The 17,849-nt window shown below is 41.3% G+C and overlaps 1 protein-coding gene and 1 pseudogene across 1 annotated transcript in view; one reads left to right on the top strand and one right to left on the bottom strand.

Moving 5' to 3' along the window:
* Nucleotides 1-17,849, top strand: part of RNF182 (ring finger protein 182) — a 63,347-nt gene that overhangs the window by 33,811 nt on the left and 11,687 nt on the right. The gene's annotated exons all lie outside the window — the stretch shown is intronic.
* On the bottom strand, nucleotides 9,006-13,050 carry LOC123609644 (annotated as a pseudogene).

Here is a 17,849-nt window from a genome sequence, read left to right as displayed (position 1 = left end):
ATTAATTGAAGTGCTTCTAGAAAGAGGAATTTTGCCTCATCAATTATTAAGGAGCTGTTTGCAAAGGAAAGGGAAGATAAATGCTCGGGTCTTTCCCTTTATTTATTATCTGTTTTCAGAACAATTGATTCTTAGCATCTTCCAAAGGTGATCAGTTCGTTCTTTTAAGTGTCATCATGAAATTATGGATATTAAACATATTTGATATTTCAGTCTTCCTAGACTGAGGCCCTGTAGATACACAGGAGAACCCTGTGGCTGGTGTCTGTTAGGAGTCACAGTACAGCCGTGTGGTACTTCTGAGGCCCTGAGAGCTCCCTGGCGGAATGTCTCAGTTGTAGTTTTTTTTTAAATTGAGGTACAATTGGCAAAAATTGTATTATTTGGTTATTATATTAACCATTATATTTAGTTTAGTAAATAGTATTAATTAACTATTAATGATTAACTACTAACTAATATTATTATATTAGTTTCAGGTGTACAACATAGTGATTTGACATTTCTATACGTTGCACAAATGGTCACTGCAATGAGTCTTGTCACCATCTGTCGCCTTACAAAGTTAACACAGGGTTATCGACTATATTCCCCATGCTGCCCATTACATCCCCATGACTTATTTACTTTATAAATGAAAGTTTGTACTTAATCCCCTTCACCCATTTCACTCCCATCCCCAACACCTTTCCCCTCTGGCAGCCACCTATCTCTGTATCTATGAGTCTGGGTTTTGTTTTGTTTATTTTTTTTAGATTTCAATGTAAGTGAAGTCACGTGGTATTTGTCTTATTTCACTTAGCATAATTCCCTTAAGATCCGTCGCGTTGTCACGAATGGTACCATTTCATTCTTTTTTTTATGGCTGAGTAGTATTCCATTGTATGTGTGCAAACACACACACATACACACACATACATCTTCTTTATTCATTCATCCGTGGATAGACACATAGGTTGTTGCCGTATCTTAGCTGTTCTAAATGATGCTACAGTGAACATAGGGGTGCATGTATCTTTTCGAATCAGTGTTTTCATTTTTGTTCAGATAGATACTCAGTAGAGGAATTGTTGGATCATATGGTAGCTCGATTTTTAATTTTTCAGAGATCCTCCGTACTGTGTTCCAGAGGGGCTGCCCTCGTTTACGTTTCCACCCACAGGGCACAAGGATTCCATTTTCTCCTCATCCTCACCACCAACTTGTCTTTTTCATTTCTTGTCTTTTTCATTCTAGCCATTCTGACAGGTGTGAGGTGATACCTGATTGTGGTTTTGGTTTGCATTTCCTTCATGATTGGGGATATTGAGCATCTTTTTCAGGTGCCTGTTATCCATCTGTATGTCTTTGGAAAAATGTCTATCTAGATTTTCTGCCCATTTTTAAATTGGATTCTTTGGACTATGTTTTGTTTTGTGTTTATTACTGGGTCATATGAGTTTGTAAAATATATTTTGGATATTGACCCCTTCTCAGATACATAATTTGCAAATATCTTCTCCCATTTAGTAGGCTGCCTTTTCATTGTGTTTTTTTTTTTTTATAAATTTTTTTTAAACGTTTATTTATTTTTGAGACAGAGAGAGACAGAGCATGAACAGGGGAGGGGCAGAGAGAGAGGGAGACACAGAATCTGAAACAGGCTCCGGGCTCTGTGCTGACAGCTCAGCGGGGCTCGAACTCACGGACCGTGAGATCGTGACCGGAGCCGAAGTCGGACGCTTAACCGACCAAGCCACCCAGGCGCCCCTCATTGTGTTGATGTGTGTGTTTCCTTCCCTGCGCAGAAGATTTTTAGTTTGATGTAATCCCATTTATGTTTGCTTGCCTTTTTCTTGCCTTTGGAGTCAGATCTTTAAAAACAATCATAGGACTAATGTCAAGGAACTTGCTGCCTAGATTTTCTTCTAGGGATTTTATGGTTTCTGGCTTCACATTCAAGTCTTTAATCCATTTTGAGTTGATTTTTATATATGGTATAACATAGTGGCCTGGTTTTATTCTTTTGCCTGTAGCTGTCTGTTTTTCCCAACATTTATTAAAGAGATGGTCCCTTAAATGTTGTATATTGTTTCCTCCTTTGTCATAACTTAATTGTCCATATAAGCATGTGTTTATTTATGGACTCTCTATTCTGTTCCAGTGACCAGTGTGTCTGTTTTCATGCCAATGCCATATTGTTTAGACAGTATAGCTTTGTGGTATAGTTTGAAATCAGGGACTGTGATATCTCCAGCTTTGTTATTCTTTCTCAAGATTGTTTTGGCTATTTGGAGTCTTTACGGTTCCATACAGGTTTTAGGATTCTTTGTTCTAGTTCGTCGTTGGAATTTTGGTACAGATTGCCTTGAATCTGTAGATTGCTTTGGGCAGTATGAACATTTTAACAATATTACCGCTTTCAGGGGCGCCTGGGTGGCTCTGTTAATTAAGCGTCTGGCTCTTGTCATGATCTCACAGTTTCGTGACTTAAATAAAGCCTCGTATTCCTGCTTGGGATTCTCCCTTTCTCTCTGCCCCTCCCCTGCTCGCACTGTCTCAGTCTCTCTCAAAATAAATAAATAAATATTTTAAAAAAGTTAAAAAAGATGACTTGTTTCAATCCATGAGCATGGATTATATTTCTATTTATTTCTGCCTCAGTTTCTAACAGTTTTCAGTATAAGTCTTTCAGTCTTTCACCTCCTAGGTTAAGTTTATTCCTAGGTATTTTATTCTTTTTGATGTGATTGCAAATGGGAACATTTTCTTGATTTCTCTTTCTGATAGTTCACGATTAGTGTGTAGAAATACAACTGATTTTCGTGTATTCATTTTGAAACCTGCAATTTTACTGAATTCATTTATTCTAACAGTTTTTTGGTGGAGCCTGTACATTTTTCTACATATAGTATCATGTCATCTACAAATAATGACACTTTCACTTCTTCCTTTACAATCTGCATGCCTGGTATTTCTTTTCTTGTCTAACTGTTGTAGCTAGGACTTCCAACGCCATGGTGAGGAAGGCTGAGGATAGTGGGTATCCTTGTCTTTTCATAACCTTAGAGGAAAAGCTTTCAGCTTTTCATGGTTGAGTGTGATGTTAGTTGTGGGTTTGTCATATACGGCCTTACGTATGTTCCTTCTATACCCACTTTGTTGAGAGTTTTTATCGTAATTCAGTGTTGAATTTTGTCAAGTGCTTTTTCCGTATCTACTGAGATGATCAAATGATATTTAACCTTCTTAATGCGGCATATCATGTTGGTTGATTCGCAGATGTTGAACCATCCTTGCATTGCTGGGAAAAGCCCACTTGATTATGGTGTATGATCCTATAAATGTATTGTTAAATTCAGTTTGCTAGTATTTTGCTGAGAATTTTTGACGTATGCAGTATCAGGGATGTTGGTTTATAATGTGTGTGTGTGTGTGTGTGTGTGTGTGTGTGTGTGTGTGTGTGGTGTCCTTATCTGGTTTTGGTATGCTGACCTCATAAAATGAGTTTGGAAGCTTTCCCTCCTCATCAGGTTTTTGGAAGAGTTTGAAAAGGATAGGTATTAAATCTGAATGTGTGGTGGAATTCGCTAGTGAAGCCATCTGGCCCTGGACCTTTGTTTTAGGGTTGATTACTGATTCAATCTCCTTATTAGCAATCAGTCTATCCAGATTTTCTATTTCTTCGTGAGTTAGTCTTGGGAAATTGTAAATTTCTAGGAATTTATCTAGTCAAGGCTGTTCAATTTGCTCGTATATAATTGTTCACAGGTCTCTTATGATCCTTTATATTTCTGTGGTATTAGTTGTAACATCTTTTTCATTTCTGATTGTATTTGAACCCTCTTTTTCCCTTGGTGAGTGTAGCTAAAGGTTTCTTAATTTTGTTAATCTTTTCAAAGAACCGGTTCTTAGCTTCATTGACCTTTTCCATTGTTTTTTTAGTTTCTAATCTATTTCTGTTCAGATATTTATTTATTTATTTATTTATTTATTTATTTATTTCCCCCCTTTTACTAACTCTGGGCTTTATTTTTTCTTCTTTTTTAAGGTATATTTTAGGTGTAAAAGTAAATTGTTTACGATTTCTTTTGTTTCTTGAGGTAAGCCTGTATTGCTATGAATTTCCCCGAGAACCACTTTTGCTGTATCCTATCAATTTTGGTACGTCCTGTTTCTTTTTCATTTGTCTCTAGTTATTTTTTTTTTTTTTTTAATTTTTTTTTTTTTCAACGTTTATTTATTTTTGGGACAGAGAGAGACAGAGCATGAACGGGGGAGGGGCAGAGAGAGAGAGGGAGACACAGAATCGGAAACAGGCTCCAGGCTCTGAGCCATCAGCCCAGAGCCTGACGCGGGGCTCGAACTCACGGACTGCGAGATCGTGACCTGGCTGAAGCTGGACGCTTAACCGACTGCGCCACCCAGGCGCCCCTCTAGTTATTTTTTGATCTCCCCTTTGATTTCTTCTGTGGCCCAGTAGTTGTTTCGTAACATGTTGTTTAATCTCCACATATTTGTAGTTTTTTCCAAGTTTTCAAGTTTTCTTCTTATAATTGATTTCTAGGTTCATACCATTGTGATTGGAAAAGATGCTTGATCTGATTTCAATCTTCTTGAATTTATTGAGATTTGTTATGTGTCCTAATGTGTAGCTATCCTGCAGAATATCCCATGTGCACTTGAGAAGAATGTGTATTCTTCTGCTTTTGGATGAATGTTCTTTATATATCTGTTGAGTCCATCTGGTCTAATGTGTCATTCAAAGCCATAGCTTCCTTATAGATTTTCTGTCTGGATGATCCAACCTTCGATGTAAGTACAGTGTTACAATTTCCTACTATTGCTGTATTACCTGTTAATATTTACTTTGTATATTTTATATGTTTTGGTGCTTCTATATTGGGCGCATGTATATTTGTAAATATTATATCTTCTTGCTGGATTGACCCTTTTATCATTATATAATGCCCTTCTTTGTCTTTATTACAGTCTTTGTTTTAAAGTTTATTTTGTCTGATACGAGTATAGCTATACCAGGTTTCTTTTCATTCCCGTTTGCATGGGATATATTTTTTTATGCCTTTACTTTTAGTCTCCATGTGTCCTTACTTCTGAAGCGAGTCTCCTACAAGCAGAATATAAGATGGATCTAGTTTTATTGTTCGTTTAGCCACTTTGTTTTTTGATTGGAGTATTTAGTCCATTTTCATTTAAAGTAACTATTGATAGGTATATATTTATTGCCATTTTCGTAATTGTTTTCTGACTGCTTTTGTAGTTCCTCTTTGTTCCTTTTTTCTTCTCTTTCTTCCCTTGTGGTTTGATGACTTCCTTTAGTGTTATGTTTAGATTTCTTTCTCATTTTTTCTTTTGTGTATTTACTATTTTTTTGTTTTGTGGTTTACCATAAAGTTCACATGTAACTTCCTAGGTATATAATAGTGTGTTTTGAGTTGATAGCAACTAAAATTGGAACACGTCCTCCAACTCTACATTTTGCTCTCTCCACCACATTGTATGCTTTTGATGTCATTTTGTACATCTTTTTATTTTATGTACCCCTTAACTAATTATTGTAGTTTTAGCTAATTTTGCTGCTTTTGCCTTTTAACCTTTATAGTAGTGTTATTAGTGATGGATCTACTACTTTTCTTATATGTGCACCTTTTCCAGTGAGATTTTTACCTTTGTATGTTTTCTCGTTACTAATCAGTGTCCTTTCTTCTCAGCATGAAGTCCCTTTATTTATTTATTTTTTTTAATTTTTTTTTTCAACGTTTATTTATTTTTGGGACAGAGAGAGACAGAGCATGAACGGGGGAGGGGCAGAGAGAGAGGGAGACACAGAATCGGAAACAGGCTCCAGGCTCTGAGCCATCAGCCCAGAGCCTGACGCGGGGCTCGAACTCACGGACCGCGAGATCGTGACCTGGCTGAAGTCGGACGCTTAACCGACTGCGCCACCCAGGCGCCTCAGCATGAAGTCCCTTTAATGTTTCGCGTAAGGCTGGTTTAGTAGCGATGAGCTCTTTTTGCTCTGTCTGGGTGAGTTCCACAGTTTCATCCTCCAGCTCACTGATCCGTTTTTCTGCTTTCCCAGCCTGCTGTTGTACCCCTCTGGTGTATTCTCCAGTTTAGGTAGCATATTCTTCAGCTCTGTGACTTCGGTTTGATACTTCCACATGTGTTTTGTTGAAGTTCTCATTGTGTTCATCCATTCTTCTCCCAAGTCCAGTGAGTATCTTTATGACCATCATTTTGGATTATCAGGTAGATTACTTATCCCTGTATCATGAAGGTCTTTTTAGGAGGTTTTGTCTTGTTTTTTTAGTTTGGAACATATTTCTCTCATTTGCTCATTTTGCTTGACTCTCTGTGTGTTTGTTTCTATGTATTGGGTGAAACAACTACCCCTCTCAGTCTTTTGTTTGTTTGTTTGTTTACTCATTCTTGAGGGAAAGAGAGTGTGAGTGGGGGAGGGGCAGAGAAAGAGGGAGACACAGAATCTGAAACAGGCTCCAGGCTCTGAGCTGTCGGCACAGAGAGCCCGATGCGGGGCTCGAACTCACGAACCGTGAGATCCAGACCTGAGCCGAAGTCGGAAGCTTAACGGACTGAGCCACCCAGGAGCCCCTGCCTCTCTTAGTCTTGAAGCAGTTGTTTTCTGTAGGTGTGATCCTTCTTGTTCAAGCCTGCCCTAGCTCCTGCTTGTCTCTCAAACCTTCGTGACTGTCTAAACTACCTAATTGCCCTCATTGATGTGGATGTGCCAAGACCTGTCGGTGATCCAAGGGGAGGAATCTTATCTAGCGCCTAGTTTCAGGCTGATGGGAAGCCAGACCCTCAGGCAGCAGCGTTTAAAGTATGCAAGTACGTACTGTCCTGTGGGGCCACGACCATACCTGTAGTAGGGCCAGAGAGGTGCGTGAGGACAGTATCTGCCTGCTTACGTTCTCTGACCTTCCTTCCTTAGCCTCTAGATGTGTGGGAGGCCTGAAGCCTGTCCCTGAAGCTGAAGCTCCAGGCTACCTAAATAGGCCTCCCCCTCCCCCCTCCCCAGGAAGATTGGGGTCGTGTTTCCTTCTGTTGTCTGCGTAGTAGCACCCTGGAGGTGGTGGCCTTGCCAGGAGCTGTCCATCTATTTGTTACATTCCTGTGGAGCTCTGGAACACCGGCCTTTTGGCCCACCAGGGCAAGGTGTTCAGGGGGTGTCTCCCGTGCGGATTGCACCTGCCTGCTGGCCTCGGGGAGGCAGCTGGAGATTGTAGTGGGTGAGGCACACTTGCTTCAGAAACGCAGTGGGAAAAATCTCCTGTCTGTGTGTGCCCACAGCTTTGTCGGTGCAGGCGAGGACCTCAGTGGTGGTTCTTAGAAAATACAGCTGTGGGCTCTTTCTGCGGTGGTAAAATCCACGACGCTTCAGCTTTTCAGTTCTATTGGGTAAGGAAAACGATGTCTTTTAAATTCAAATATTAGACCCTTTCTTGCAGTTTGACGTATTTTTATCTAGGTTAACATGCTTGTCTTTTTTATCATGACTAGGTCACTGTTGATGAGCCAAACTGACATTTCAAAGTTCATAATGCAACATCATTTAGTTAGCCTACGATGTGAAATTTGATCTAATCCCATATGTTTTTTTCATTAGTGCCAAGTGGGGGGAAAATGGATATACTTGAAGGGCTCAAATTTTAGTACGTCCCAAGAGGCTGTCTCCTGATTGATCGTCGGTATTTCACTGAGATCAGTTGGCTGTGATGATACTCTTTCTCGCTCCTTTTCTCTGTTCCAGCTCTTCAAAGTCATTGTCTATCTTTTGTCTCTGTTACGGCCAGACTTTCACCGCAGCCCCGTGCAGTCCGTCTTTTCCTTAGATGCTTACGGTTACGTGCCGTCTTCTCTAAGTGTTTGTCTCATTGGCCCGCGTGCTGCTTTGACACTTCCCTCTTCATCGTTTCTGTCCTTGGGTTTACAGATCACCTGTCTTTCTTCCTGTCTTCTTTATGATTCTTTTTCTCTCTTCTCTTTCCCCAGCTCATTAACGATGTTTCCAGATCTTGCTGATACATCCTCAGCATTTCTCATTTTCTCTCTCTCTACCTTCCTTTCACTTCCTAGGAAGGCTCACGGTTTGCCAGTCTTACTTCTCATGATTTCAGTTACTCCCCATAGATGGATGACCTTTAGAACTCTGTGTCTCGTTCTGAGCTCTGATGTTTTTATCTCTGTATTTATTGTGGAGTATAAGATGTTTCAACTTTGACTTTTTTTCTAACAAATAAAAACAAAATCTAAGAGAAAGAGTACACCATGTTCTTGAGGCGCCTTTTAAATGTATTCCTGTCACTGATGGGGCCCCTGGCTGCCGGTTGATCAATGAAAAGATTTTGAAGATGGGTTTAAAGCCTTCTGAAAGTTGTCTCCCAGTAGCTGTCTTATTTTATTTTGTTTTATTTTACTTGCGAGTAATCATCTGGTTTATAAAAAGATACAACAAATTTTAAAATGATACAAAATATCAGTTTCAAAAACCATCAGAAAGTGAGTGCATTTTTTAATGTTTATTTTTTTATTTTTTTAAAATATTTTTTTAAGTGTTTTATTTATTTTTAAGACAGAGAGACAGAGCATGACTGGGGAGGGGCAGAGAGAGAGGGAGACACAGAATCTGAAGCAGGCTCCAGGCTCTGAGCTGTCAGCACAGAGCCCGACGCGGGGCTCGAACTCATGAACTGTGAGATCATGACCTGAACTGAAGTTGGACACTTAACCAACTGAGCCACCGAGGTGCCCCATATTTTTTTTTTTTTTATTTTTGAGAGAGAGAGAGAGAGTGTGTGTGAGCAGGAGAGAGTGCGAGCAGGGGAGGGGTAGAGAGAGAGACACACACACACAGAACCTGAAGCAGGCTCCAGGCTCCGAGCTGTCAGCACAGAGCCTGACGTGGGGCTCAAAGTCACGAACCACTAAGATCATGACCTGAGTTGAAGTCGGATGCTTACCAACTGAGCCACCCAGGCGCCCCCAAAGTCGAGTGTATTTAGCCATACTCAGCTCGTAACAGAGTGAATGAGTAAGTGGAGAAATAATTCGTGTTATAGCCTATTGCTACGGCCGCTGGCAACAGAACAAGTTGGTAAAGGCAGGCAGAGGAACCCTTTTTTGAAGAATTAGAACCAAGGGGCTCCATAATCACCTGGCATCTGTTCAGTGTTGTACCTGTAGTAGAAACGTGCATGATGGGAACTCCAGGGATCTTTCCATCCTTCACTAAAAGTCCCGGTCAGCTGTGGCCACGGCGTGGCACTGCTTAGTTACCATCTATACTGAGCGGTCATTCGCATAGGTTCCTTGGTGTGTGCATGGTCATCTTCCAGCCTTGGATCCTTGGCAGTCCTTAGGGCCCCTTAATACTTGTGCCCCCGTCTCTCAGTTTCGGCCGTTAAAAAGTCAGTTATACAAGGGATACACTTGGCATGCAGACAGCCCATCATTGACTATCCTAAGTCGACTTTGGCTTTAATGGAAAAGTTGATAACGTTAGTATCAGCCAGGATGTGGTAAGGTGGGCCCAGCTGTGTGTTATATTGGAAGAATAAGCAGGAAGGATGTTGGGGGACTTCTGTGGCCTTGAGCACACTGGGATCTTGCTTTTCTTTCTTTTTAGGTTTTAACCTGTTCTTCCCTTCAAGTCTCTGATCTCTGAGACTAGGCCTTCACTTGACGGTCATGTATTTCTTGCTTCTTTTGCTTCCCCATTTCACTCTGCCCTGTTGTTGTTAATAGCTATTTACTTATTAAAAGAATTATTTTCGATGTTTATTTATTTTTGAGAGCTAGAGATAGAGTGCAAGTGGGGGAAGAGGAAGAGAGACAGGGAGACACAGAATCTGAAGCAGGCTCCAGGCTCTGAGCTGTCAGTACAGAGCCAGAGGCGGGGCTCAAACCCACGAACCATGAGATCGTGACCTGAGCCGAAGTCAGACGCTTAACGGACTGAGCCACTCAGACGCCCCAATAACTGTTTATTTTAATTTTCCACTACACCCTGTCTCTGCATTGGCCCAATCTCGGCTGGCTATCCTTTGCTTTAGACTCTATGACATTACTTCTCCATTTAATATATCTTGTCCCACAACACGTTTCCCTCCTTTCCATGAAGATTTTCTTTTTACTTTTTTTAAGAGGAAGTAGCATCTTTTTTTTTTTTGTTTGTTTATTTATTTTGAGAGAGAGAGAGAGAGAAACAGGGAGAGAGACACAGAGAGAGAAGCAGGGAGAGAGAGAATCCCAAGCAGACTCCATGCTGTCAACACAGAGCCCAACGCGGGGCTCGATCTCATGAACCACAAGACTGTGATGTGAGTAGAAATCAAGAGTCAGACGCTTAACTGACTGAGCACTCAGGCGCCCCTCCACACAGATTTTCTAGACTAATTCTGACCACTTCAAGGATACTAGCATCTGAGCTCTATTTTTCTCTCAACCATAAAATTGGGAGAAATGTTTTTCATACCTTAGAAGCTTCCCTGAGCCAATTATTTTCTGGGCTGATAAGAAGGACAGCAGCACTCTTCTAGGTTTGCCTTTTGAAGGTCTGAGTGTGTAATGGGTCTGTCACACAACACAGTTGCTTTACCTTAATATGTAATAAATACAAAAGTATCTTTCTTCACAGCGCGCTGCTTTTCCTGTACAACTATCATTTTTATCTCCTCAAAAATAATGTTGTAGCGTTTTGCTTTATCCTGATCTTTGTGGTTGAGTTTGTGCCAGTCAGTAACGCCACATTTTGTAGCTGTGTTGCAAAGTGACATCTTCATTAAGTTTGAGTCCGAAAAGCCTATTGAGAAAAGCCATTCAGGGCAAATAAATGCAATGAAATCTGACTTGATTTCCGTTTCCCCTTGCCCATGTTTTGGCCCATTATTAAAGCATTTTTGCCTCTTATTAAAGCATTTCGTGAATTCGATTGTTCTCATTTTGCTGAGTCAGAGCACAGTTGGACTTTGGTAGCTGTAAATATACTACATTTCAGGAGGTGTTAAAAATGTTTTTATTAGTGCTGGAGAAGAGATGATATGTACTTTAGAATTTGGGAAGTGAACAAAACACTTTGGGGAGAGGAAGAGTATTTTTGTCACTTTGTTTTTATTGTAGAGTAATATTATAAACATAACACCTTCCTAGCTTTTCCTGTGTCTATAATAATTTTGAGAAAGCTATGTTTAGATATAGTGGTGATGACAGTTTTGCTTAGTATATCAGGGTACATTTAGAGAAAATGAAAAAAGGTCTTAAAGGAACATATAGCTTCTTAGGTTGATGTCTGGACATTTACAGAGAAACAATCTTAAAGGAATTGTATCCATTTTATTAATGCATATCTTTGATGAGCCTAAACCTGAAGCTAATGGTGGACAAATATGTATGAAAATTGGGGATTGTCAGTAATGAAGATAAAGGAATTCATTCATTTGTTCAACATCTATGAAGGGCTTCCTAGATGCTGTGATTTATGAATATTTTTACATATTTACTTTAGAGTTAAAGATTTTTTGGGAAATTCATCTGATCAGATTCAATATTTCTTTACGATAATTATAGGACATTAGATTTGTAATTTAAAAATCCAGATTAAAAATGTACAGTGTTCAAGAATGTTTATCAAGACAAAGTGCTGACTTCACCACACTTAGCAACGTGTGATGTGGTAACACCGATTGATGGAGACAGGAGGAATCTTGGAGATAATTCAATATACTTGTTTATTTGGCAAGTATTTACTCTGTGCTGGCTTATGATAGGTGCTTGTGCCACAGTGGGAAACAACGTATCAATGGCACTTGTATTCTTAGAAACTACATTCTAGTAGTGGAGATTGAGAGCAGACAAATTAATTAGTTAAATTGGGATTATGGAAGTTTGTTGAAGAAAAAAAAAATGGTGCTATAATAGAAAACAAATGGTAAAAGAATTTTAAAAAGAAGGTAATTAGGGAGGTGCTCCCTGAAGACTTTATCTGAAGGTTCAGATCCGTAAGAGAGAATGAGCTTGGTAAGGACATCTCACATCAAGGACATCGCCTAAAGCAGGAAAGAGCCTGGACTGTCCATGCAACTTAACAAAGGCCTATGTGATAGGAAGGCAGTGTGGACAGCGGTTTAGGGGGGGACTGGAGGGAAGGCAGGGGCCACACTGTTGTGCCTTGCTGTATGGAGTTTGGATTTTAATCTCTATGCAATGGAAAACTATTGAACAAGCAATAGGTATGATCTAATTTGTATTTTTAGAAGTGCACTTTTGGCTTCTGCAAAGAAAATAGTTTGCAGTGGGGCAAGCTTAGAAGCAGGCAGATCAGTGAGGAGGCAGTTTTGTAGTGGACGAGGTCGAAGATCTGATGAAGGTGGAAAGACTGGAGGCTCACTTTGGAAGCGGAGTTGACTTGACTTGCCCGTGGGTTGGACGTGAGGATGAGACACACCGTAGAATCAAAGATGACTCCTGGTTTTGGCCCGAAACACAGGAAACTGTGGTGTCGGCTGTTCTAATGGGGAAGCTGGTTGGGTGGGAGTTACAGAGGAGGGTTAAGGCCGGGCTCGGACTTAGGTTAATTTGCCGTGTTTATAAGAGACAGGTGGTGGTGTCCAGTAGGCGGTATGGAGCTGAGAAGAAAGGCACGAGCTGTAGACACAAAATTGGGGGAGTTGTCAGATGGTATTTAAAGCTGTTGGGGTAAATGAGACAATCCAAGGGAAGGATGGCAGATAGAGAAGGAGCATGTGGCTCGAGGCCAAGTGCGAGGATGCTCTAGCATTTGGAGATTTGACAGAAGAAGAGCTGGCGGAGAACGTCGAGAACGAGCAGTCAGGAAGAGAACTGGAAGAGTGTTCCATCGCGGCAGCAATGAGAAGAGAGGGTTTCAGGAGGAAGGGGGTCGTCATTGGGTGGAAAGCTGTCGAGAGGTAAAACCAGATCAAGGCAGAAGAGGATCCACGTACCTTTATAATCAGCTTCTGCTTTCAGAACTCTTACCTTGTTTGTCTTTGCGTCCCCGGCATCTAGCATCTAGCCGGACACATAATAGATACGAGGAAAATAGTTGTCGAATGATTAAATGAGAGAGAGTTTCAAAAGAGAGCTGTATCATGAATGAGTCAGTCAAGAATTAAATTCAGCAGTTGGTCTTTTAAAGTGAGTTTCTAAATCCATTGAGACAACGTTACTATCAATTGCTAATAAAGCGATAAAAACATATCAGAAGGTTTTGATCTTCCGCGTGACTTCAGGAACGTGACTGCATTCTTTTTGGACGAGTAGATACGTTCCATCTTTGTTCCAAAAGAGAGGTGCTTACATTGGTCTGGAAAAAGAGGGAATATTTGCATGTGTGCGTGTGTAATTTTCGTTTCATTTAGTGAAACTGGCATGAAAATAGTTCAGCTGCTTCCACCTAAGTTTGAAATTGAAATTGCAGAAATGGTGCAAAGCACCTTAGTGTCTTTAGACATTTTATTCTTTCTTGATATGGTCAGAGAGTTTTAGTAAGCCTTGGCCAAGGGAAATTATGGAGGAAGGAATTAATAGCAAAGAGGTTTGTTTAATGGGGAAGGAGTCAGTCACTTTTAATGATGTCATGTGCAGCCTGTATCCCCGTTAACCCTTGATTTTCTTAAATCTTATCTTTGCCTCTTCCAAGTAAAGAGGAAGGTACAAATCAACCAATCGAAACTTGTAAGACTTCTACATGATCTGTTAATGCCCCCTGTAGATAGATTAAGAGAAACATAATAAAAGATCTCTTGCAACTCATCAGGTAGTGGAGCTTCGTATGATATTGCAGAATTAGTAGCATATACTTTATTTGCAGCGTGTTCTGTCTGTAGACAGAAAACCTGTGTACCTTTCGGTACTGTGTTCAATGCAGAGTCTTCTGTTAATACCAGATTGGAACGCTGAAGGACTTTATTTTTTTTTTTAGAGAAGGCCCGAGTGAGCGAGGGAGGGAGGGAGGGAGGGAGAGCGAGAGAGAGAGAGAGAATATCCCACGAGGGGTAAAGAGGCGGAGTGGGGGGGGGGCGGGGAGAGAAGGGAGAGTGAGAAGGAGGGCTCACCTGGGGCTCATGTTTTTACACGAAGTGGGGCTCACGCTCACCCGATGTGGGACTCGAACTCACCAACTGTGAGCTCATGACCTGGGCGGAAGTCAGAGGCTTCACGACTGAGCCACCCAGGCGCCCCTGAGTACTTTCAAAATATCAATGGCTATGTTACTTCTAGATTTCCAGGACATCCATATGGTACTTATTTATGCAAAAATGTTTATGCCTATGTGATTTCATGGAATCACTGCCTCGTGAGCCAGGGTTCATTATCTTTTAGCCCAAGATCCCGTAACCAGTCAGTATCAGAGCTAGCCTGCAAATCTAGGTCTCCTGATTCCAGATCCCTATGTGTTTCCATCTCAGACTGCCAGAAGTGACGGTCATGTTCCTGGCTGTACATCCAGGGCCGTGAGGTTGCCGATGTGGGTCACTATGCATAGGGCGAGGAGTACCTAGTTTTTCTCCTTTGTTGCTGGACGTTCATTTGGATTAAAACCCTAGCAAAGAATGCATCATAAATCTCTCCTCCGCATGTATAAATAGCGGCTTCTTGTCCAAAATCAATAGCCTAGAATTCTAGATCATTAACTTGGCTGTATTCGAATAGATTATGGTTCCCTATCAAATTAAATTGCTTGGTCCTGGAGGAGGGGCAAGAGTTTTAATCTTTGAGGGAAGTTTCTGGAATGGTGTGTGTGCTGTCAGGCAGCCATTAAGGATTATGGGTGTTGCAGATTAAATTCATTGAGAGTTAGCTGTTGATCTGTTAGGAATGAGTGCTCGGCATCTGTCAAGGCAATTCTTTTAGGGTTTTCTAAGTGACAGCCGTTTATAATAGCAAGAAAGATTGCTTTTAACGAAAAGGCGTAATAGCAGAAACCTGAACTCTGAGGCGGTCATGCTGTAATATGAAAGTTCAAATATTGCTAATGTTTCCCAAATCATTAGAGAATTTAGGCTGTCATAAAAACTGATGCCCACGAAGTGACCATGTTTGAGGAGTGAGGCTCCTTTTGCAAAAAAAAAAAAAAAAAAAAAAAAAAAAAGGAATTGAAAGACAGAAGCAAATCGTTAGCACTGGCTCTCAAAACAGAAACCATAGATCACGGAAATGACAATCCCTTAGTTTGTATCAGTTTTGTGTCGTCCTCATTGTTATTGTTAGAGAGCCCTTCAAGATCTCTCGACTCATCATGTAGAAAGCGATGCTAGTCATGTTTATTTTCCAGGATGGGAGGAGGATCCAGGAAATGAGAGTTGGAACTTGGCAGCTGTTACTCTGAAATAAGGGGAAAAATAGAACCTGTTCCGTTGATGCCAAATTAAAATGGTTGATGGACTCTGGGAGCATGATTCAGGCTAAATGAAACCTGTGTGAGAATCACTTGGAAGAACCTAAAGTCACCCCAAGGCATAGAAAATCAGCTTGCGTGGACGGTAGAGCAATACACAGGCCAGAGCCCCGGATAGGCAGAAAATAGGATCACAGCGACAGTTTGTTTCTGAGCTCCGTTTGCCCTAACTTAGGGCATCTTGGAAAAAATGCTTACCTTCTATGGGCATTTACACATCTGTTAAAAGGGAATTATAATTGCGTTTCACCGTTAGGAAGATTATGCAGTATTTCTACAAGTTTTGAGCTTCTTAGAGGCTTATAATTAACGGAAACTTATGATAAAGATCATAAAGGTTTATATATAGCAAAAATACAAGAACTGGATTTTGACCAAGAATTTTCTCACACAAACAAAAATTGCAAGAACCACAGGGTCAGGCAGCTTTGGAGTCCGTAAGAATGTCTGAATCTTCTAGGTAGGAACGGCGGCCATTGATAAATGAGGAAGATAATTTCTTTGGACAGAGATTAGCTTTGGATTTTGTCAGAAAGGGATAGTTTAGCATGGTAGGCTGGTTATCTATTGTTGTAAAGCAAACCACTTGAACACATGGTGGTTTAAAATAACAGCCATTTTATTTGCTCACGATTCTGTGGATCAGCATTTTCTACTGGGTTCTGTAGGGATGATTCTTTGGCTGGTCTCTCTTAGGGTCACTCATTCAATGGATATAGTCACTGGTGGTTCAGCAGAGGCTGGTTGCGCCATGATGGTCTCACTCGCATGACTGGTGTTGGTGTGGATGTTGATACTGGCTTTTGTCTGGGCTTCTTGTCTTCACGGAGAGTAGCCTGGGCTTCCCCACATGGCTGTCCCAGGGTCCTAAGAGGCCAACAGAAGTCGTAAAGCACGCTGAGGTCAAGGGTCAGAACTCTTAGGAAGTCACTTCACTTTGCTATTCAAAGTAAGTCACAAGGTCAGCCTCGATTTCAGGGATGGGGAAGCAGCTTCCTCCACCTGTTGATGGGTCAGTGGAAAGTCACATTGCAAAGGGCTGTGGAGAATTATTACAACTCCATTTGCATGCAAACAATCTACTACACGTGATGGGGGAAGGGCAAAGGATAGTTAGGTAAAATGGTCTACTAGTAAATTTAAAATTGAAATAGAAGAATTATATCATGAAAAGCTGGGGGAGAAGACCCAAAATAGCCTAAGATCCAAACAGGAAAGACCATGAACAGTCTAAGTTTTTGAAAGTATATATGAATATTTTTGAAAAAGAAAAATATGATATGAAGAATTCTTTTTTTAAATTTTTTTGATGTTTACTTATTTTTGAGAGAGAGACAGAGCGTGATTGGGGGAGGGGCAGAGAGAGAAGGAGACACAGAATCGGAAGCAGGCTCCAGGCTCTGAGCGGTCAGCACAGAGCCTGATGTGGGGCTCGAACCCACCAACTGCGAGATCATGACCTGAGCTGAAGTCGGATGCTTAACCGACTAAGCCACTGAGGCGCCCCTGAAGAATTCTGATCTAGTGTTTTTTTGATATAACTGATATGTGTTAATACAGCTTCTGAAATAGAAACCAGGACTTGAGAGGTAGCAAGATAGCCAAGGAAAAAGTAAGAGGATTCTGATACTTGTGGGTGGCAAGTTTATGTATTCTTGGGGTAAGACAGTTTGCTATAGAAGGAATAACACAAAAGAATATTCGGGAAGGAGAATCCTTTTTAAAAAGTGAATTTCAAAAATCTTTATGAACTTAGAGATGTATATCAGTTTGACATGTGTCTTTACATAACAGTCACTGAACATGATGAGGACTCCCATGTCCCGCCTCCCCCCCCCCCCCAAATTAAACTTTTATCACAAATTCCCATGTTTTTGATCTGGATACACATTTGAAAAAGAAACCCAGGAATTATAGTTGGTGAGGATTCTGGGAAGATGGCAAGGTAAAGTGGTTCACCGTCCTGCCATTCTCCATTCTACTCTGCCTCTCCTGACCCAGACCAACCCCTGGAGCCAACAGAACCCGCAGTGCAGGGAAGTCCTGAGCTCTGTGGAAGGTGAGGGTGAGAGGGAGCGGGTGGGGGCTTACTTCCTGGGCTGGATGGGGCTGGCAATAAAGATGGGCATCTGATAAGTCCTGGGGGGAGGATCAGAATGCATCGGATACTATATAGATCCTGACCTACAAAGGTTGAGGGAGTCTTGGGAGGCAAATCGAAAACCTCCCTCGCCCCACTGTGTGCGCGTGACTGTGTGTGTACGTGTCCCACAAAAGACCAGGGAGAAGACGAACCCTTGGGCTGAGTCCTCCCTGTTTTGGAGGCTGGGAGAGAGTGAGGAGACTCTAGAACATAAAGCCCTCCCCCTTGGTGCCTCGGCAGGGCCCTGGTGCCTGCCTGCTGTCGCAC

This window comes from Leopardus geoffroyi, chromosome B2, assembly GCF_018350155.1.
Source record: "Leopardus geoffroyi isolate Oge1 chromosome B2, O.geoffroyi_Oge1_pat1.0, whole genome shotgun sequence".
NCBI classification, from domain to species: Eukaryota; Metazoa; Chordata; class Mammalia; order Carnivora; family Felidae; genus Leopardus; species Leopardus geoffroyi.
Note: the sequence above shows the minus strand (reverse complement) of the source record. Positions and strands in the feature narration are given on the sequence as shown.